This window comes from Protopterus annectens, chromosome 4.part0 (genome assembly GCF_019279795.1).
Source record: "Protopterus annectens isolate FY-2018-M chromosome 4.part0, PAN1.0, whole genome shotgun sequence".
Lineage (NCBI taxonomy): Eukaryota > Metazoa > Chordata > Ceratodontiformes > Protopteridae > Protopterus > Protopterus annectens.
In genome coordinates this window covers 536,098,237-536,104,236 of record NC_056733.1, presented here as the reverse complement: position 1 = coordinate 536,104,236, position 6,000 = coordinate 536,098,237, and positions in this window count along the sequence as shown.

The window sequence follows — 6,000 nt, the reverse complement described above, 5'->3', positions numbered from 1 at the left end:
AAAAAATACACCTCTGGGAGTGCTGTGACCCAGTAATCTTGGCAGCACATTCTGTAAGTGCGTAATGTAATGTGATAAAGTAGTTATTCCTGTGCGCATCTTGTGTAGGCGTGACATCAGTCCACCAAGTAAGATGTGTTGAACATCTTGAGTGTGTCACAGCATGACAGCAGTCACCTGTACAGTATCCACATACATACACAGACAACCACATCAGCCCACAGATACAGTACATTCCCTTTGCTGGTGTCAGACATCACTGTCATCCTTGCTCCTCATGTGTGTGTGTGTGTGTGTGTGTGTGTGTGTGTGTGTGTGTGTGTGTGTGTGTGTGTGTGTGTGTGTGTGTGTGTGGTACACAGATGTCTTGTGGGACATGGTATACCGATGAGTTTGCCATGTCTGGCCATAGTTGCCAGGCAGCAGCAATATGGTTGCAGATGTGCAGGGGTGTCATCCGTATACCCTTCAGTGACCTGTGTCACACATTCAACATCATGGTTTAGTTTGTATACACCTCAGTGATGTGAGTCACATTCCACAGTATATATGTATTGTATCTGAACACAGTCATGGCTATGAACTGTGTCTGTAACTCACACTTTATAGCAATAGAGATGCCTCATGATTCCCTGCAATGGCCATGCACATCAGCTAAATGTGCAGTATATCTGTAGGGTGGACAGACAACACTGCATTGGGACATCATTACCCCACTGTATATTTGACAGGACACCATTGTGTTAAACATGTATGCATGTCATTGCACACATCAGCAGATCACATGTCATACTACATGTGTTTGTCAAGGTCATATGCCACACATCAGGCAGGTGTACTGTTAATCTGTGCTGGTCTACATGGTGTCACACAGGGATGTATGCCTACATTCCATGTGCATGTGTGTGTAATGGCTGTAGCCACCTGTCTGCACAAAGGACAACAACAGCTATGCTATTTACATATATGTTGTATGTGTGTGGCATGTACATATCCAGGGCAGGTACATGTATGTCATTTCCAAACATGAGGGTCTTTACTGGTGTACAGCAACAGTCATCTGTCAATGCTGTAAATAACCGAGGGCCTCTGGTATGTGTACAGCTGACCTGGTTACAAACAGTGTTATCATTGCATTGCATAACACATGATGCAACTGTGTCAGTACATGGGTACTCTGCACATTTGATGTAGAGCTAGGTACAGTCCACTGGTCAAGAGTCACATGGTGTTGTACTATTATATGTCCTACCACACGTATGGATATGTGTTGGTGGTTCGAGGGCATGGAGGTGTCTGAGGGTTACATCCTAAAATGCAGCTTTTGACACTGTGTCCTGCACCTGACTCATCTGTGATGCCTATTGTGGGAGTACTGGTCAGTACATATGAGTGGCCTTTATGTATGTGGGGACACCACCACCTGGAGCGGTCTGTACCTGTGTTATGGCCCACATGTCTGGTTCTGAGGTATATGGTGGTAGTGCTATTTTGCACTACAGAGCCTTCAGCCATGTGTTCCTCACTGTACAGATGTCAGTATTCCCCATTGTTGGATCTACAGTGAGCAGCTGTGATTACGAATGTTACACATCTAGCACTGGTTAGCATAAGCATACAATGCAGTTGTCTTCTAGCTGTCAGTGTGTTATCCTGTGTTTAGGACATTTGCCTTGGAATGGCACTATATGGGCAAATGCGACCTAGGTATTATCCCCACTCCCTTGAATCATGGATGCATGTGATATGTGACAAAGGCCTGTCTACTTTCAGTCAGGCCTTCGTCCCAGAATGACAAACACTGGACAACCTCGTAATTATAGCAGGACATTGACTCATTGTGTTGGTCAAGCAGTTGCCACTCCTGGCAAGACATCACTGCGAGTGATAGTATTGTGCTTGGTATAGAATAGTACATCTAAGGTGACGGACAGCAGCAGACATTGTGTATAAGACCGGTGTCAGATATATGTAGTGCAGCGTTCCTGCTAACAATGACAATGAGTCTGTGTGTGTGTGTCTATTCTATAGATTGTAATGTACAATTCATGTCTGCCCCTCACAGATGATATAGGTGCGTTCCCCACCTGCGGTCCATCTGATGTTAGTGTCCCCACAGACTCTAGCAGTGATGATGAATGTATGATTGAGGCACAGGCAGGGTTGTCAGGGGCTGAATCTGTACCATTGGCTGCCATTCAACCTATACCCCCCTCATCCCTGCACACAGTTCTTATGCCAACACATACCCCATCACCAGTGGCCATCGAGGAAGGACAGTTGGCATGTGGTAGCTTGGAACAGGAAAGTGTGGAGGCTATGGAAGGTGTGCCTGCACACCATGGTGTCAGCCAACTGACTGGTGATGCCCCACACAGACATGTGGCCAGTACTGCTTGTAGGAGGACCTCTGGCCAACATGCCCCTGCAAGACAAAGCGCAGCAGGTGGTGTCACCAGATGCATGTTTTAGGCTGTAATGGAGGCACAGGCACGTGCTGAATGGCACAACAGAGAAAATCAGAGGCTTCAGAGGGCTGCTGTCCATTCTTTAAACAACATCCAGGCAATGGTAAATGCTCAACAGGAGATTGCTGAAGCTTTGGATAGATGATTGGGTGACATGGTTGGAGTTCTTGACCATGGAATGACAATCCGCGAGCATGAGCTGTCTGTGCTGGAACATCTGGTAGGAGTGAGGCATCAGGCACGTGGACGTAGGCCTGCCACATCACCTGTTTCAGGTCTACGTGAATGAGCTACTTCACATGCCTGCTCCCATAGTGGCGGTAGTAGCAGCAGTACAGCTGGTGCTGTGCTGTCCACACCAGGACACAGCAGGCCATGTGCACGTGGTCCTGGATAGTCCCAACAGGGACACGGTTCCAGTGGACATGTGTCATCAGACAGTACCCAATCTGCACCTCTGCCTGGTAGTGCCCATGCAACCCCTGGTAGGCACAGGTCACGTAATGATAATGCTTTTAGACTGCTCACACTCCATACAATTTCTCTACCCATCTTTGGCAAGGCTGATGATGTCACCCACCTAGAAATACACCTCTGGGATTGCTGTGACCCAGTAATCTCGGTAGAGTGTTCTGTAACTGCATAATACTGTAGTGTGATAAAGTAGTTAGGTCGGTGTTCTAATCCCAGACTTGCTAACTGTGTGTGTGTGTGTGTGTGTGTGTGTGTGTGTGTGTGTGTGTGTGTGTTTATCTCCATCTGCCTGAGGACTGAATGATGCTTTTAGACTGCTCACACTCCATACAGTTCCTATACCCACATTTGGCAAGGCTGATGATGTCACCCACCTAGAAATACACCTCTGGGAGTGCTGTGACCCAGTAATCTCGGTAGCGTGTTCTGTGATTGCATAATGTTGTAGAGTGATAAAGTAGTTAGGTCGTTGTTCTAATCCTGGACTTGTCAACTGTGTGTGTGTGTGTGTGTGTGTGTGTGTGTGTGTGTGTGTGTGTGTGTGTGTGTGTGTGTGTGTGTGTCTGCATGAGATAAGTACAGTGCTTTGTAGAGTACTCACTCTCTGTACAAATCACATGACCACCTTTGTCAATCCTGATGTTGTGACCCATCTAGGAATACACTTGTAGGAGTGCTGTAACCCAGTATTCTCCATAGTGTGTGCCCTAAAAGTGCATTGCTGCAGTGTGATACAGTAGGTAGGGGTTCGAATACAGGACATGGCAAGTGTGCGTGTTTGGCTGTCAGAGCCTGTGTAGAGGAGGCTGTGAGTGTCTTACCACTGGACATGTTGGGGAGTAGATTTTGTAGTTTTCCTATATGGTGTCCGTCTTATGACACATTGGCCACCTCACGAGGAGTACAGCTGTCAGTCAGCCATGGGACTGTGTTGGCAAGCCATACCCCTACATCTGGCGAAAGACCTGGTGAACAAAGTATGCAACCCTACTAGTACCCGGTATATGCCCTGCACCCATGTGCCATACACAAACACACTTGCCTAGGATATCCCACTATGTTGCTAGTACCATGCACATTGATGAGAGATAGTAGGCATGGTGTGAATGCAGTGGGCTGCAGAGGACATGGCACCCTGTACGGTGGTACAATAGGCACATATTTGCGGACAATGTGCCTTCACTATGTTCCCCACTGGATGCCTGCAACATATGTGGTGCCATCAAATGTGATCTACAGAGACCATACAATGCCATACACATGTGCCCTGTATGGACCAATGCCACTGACACCGGGGAATACCTGCATCATGCTATCAATGCAGGTGCAGGGTCGACCTGCTGACTATAAGCAGGTTTTGCCACACCAGGTCATTATTGGCATATCGGGGCATAACAGTCTGCGTACACAACATGTGCCTGCCAAACCAGGTACACCTGTACATGTCACTGTACAGTATTGTGGGACATGCACATCCCAGGCAATGTTCATGTGAGGGACTATCAAACACAGAAATGGCATGCATTGCAAAGCTATGGCCATACACATTGTTAACCAGGATGTCAGGGCAGATCATGCAGTACCCATCTGTGTGGGATATTGCAGACACTACACCCCTGTACCACACTGCACACCATTGTCAGGTGATGCGATGCCAAGGATTACCCCTCACCCAGCCTTGTACAGCCATCTTGCACAGCCAACCACTACACACCCATGAAGCAATGCATACATGTATGTCAGAACTGGCACCTTGTGTCTGCTTGTGGGTTATGATGCTCCCAACCACAGTCACTCCCAGTATAACCCTCACTGGCATACCAGCAGATGTCAAACACTTTCACATGCCCTAGCCCATAGAACCACCAGATATCCCCTGTGGTGGATGTAGTCCTGTGAATTACTGCAGTGTGGCAAACTGTTAGGTTGTATATTTGTGGCCCTGGCAAAGAGTGTCAATGCGAGTCCATTAGAGAGTGTGATTGTGGTGACATTGGCATCCGTTCACGTGGACAGCCATGTGTGCTACACCTAATGTATGTCTACTATATCTCTGTTGCAGATGTCTCTCACCTACATACATATATGTTCTTACAGTACAGCAACATGTCGGCTTTGTGGCACATGTAGTAACTTCATGCACATGTAATAGTAATGACTAGTCAGTCAGGGGTTTGACCCCTGTACTGTTAGGTGTGTGGCTGACGATGCTTAGGGTTTAGTCTCCATGCCCTTCTCTGGTGTATTTTGCCTGTCCCTCACACACACTCTCTCGTGGATGTGGAGGTGTACACCTGCTCAGCAGCAGCATGTGTATTGTAAGTGATGGACATAATCAGGTGATGGCCTCTGCACCTATTGCAGTCCTCCTCTAGCTGATTGCATGTTTTATTTTATTTTTATTTTTTTTTTATTTTACATTTGTTGACCAGGCTAGTCCAACTGGATATATGTCCATTTTCAGCAGAGGCCTGGGGAGAAAAGCTCCACATGCAAACATTTGTAATAACAGGTAAAACATTAAACATGGTTATAGTATATACGTCAAAAATCATTAGATATTAAGTAAAAAGCAGACGTTGAGAAATAGAGAGTGCATTTTGTTAAGAGTTTCTTAAAGCTAATAAAAGAAAAAAAAATTGCGGCTACCTAGATACATGAGGAAAGGTAGTTATTTACAGCAGAAAAGTTGAGAGTATATCCAAGGTAGACTAGTCAGGGTTGCTACAGGGGCAGAGCCAATGGGTTTTGAGGTGTGTTTTGAGTTGGGATTTGAAGCAGGGAAGAGAGGAGATTGCTGTGAGATTGTGAGGAAGAGTGTTCCAGGTTTTTCCTACTGTGTTGGAGAACAAGGATTTGCCAGCTGAGTTATTGGGTTTACTAGTCGATATAAGTAGCTTGTCGGAGGAACGAAGGCTTTTAAGATTGCAGTAAGGAGTGATAAGTGAAGTGAGAACGGAAGTGTTTGTGGGTTTGTAAAGGATTTTGTGGGCTAAGGAGATCTGGTGAAATAGAATTTGGTTTTGTAGTTCGAGCCATCGTAGTTGCCTTAAGTTTT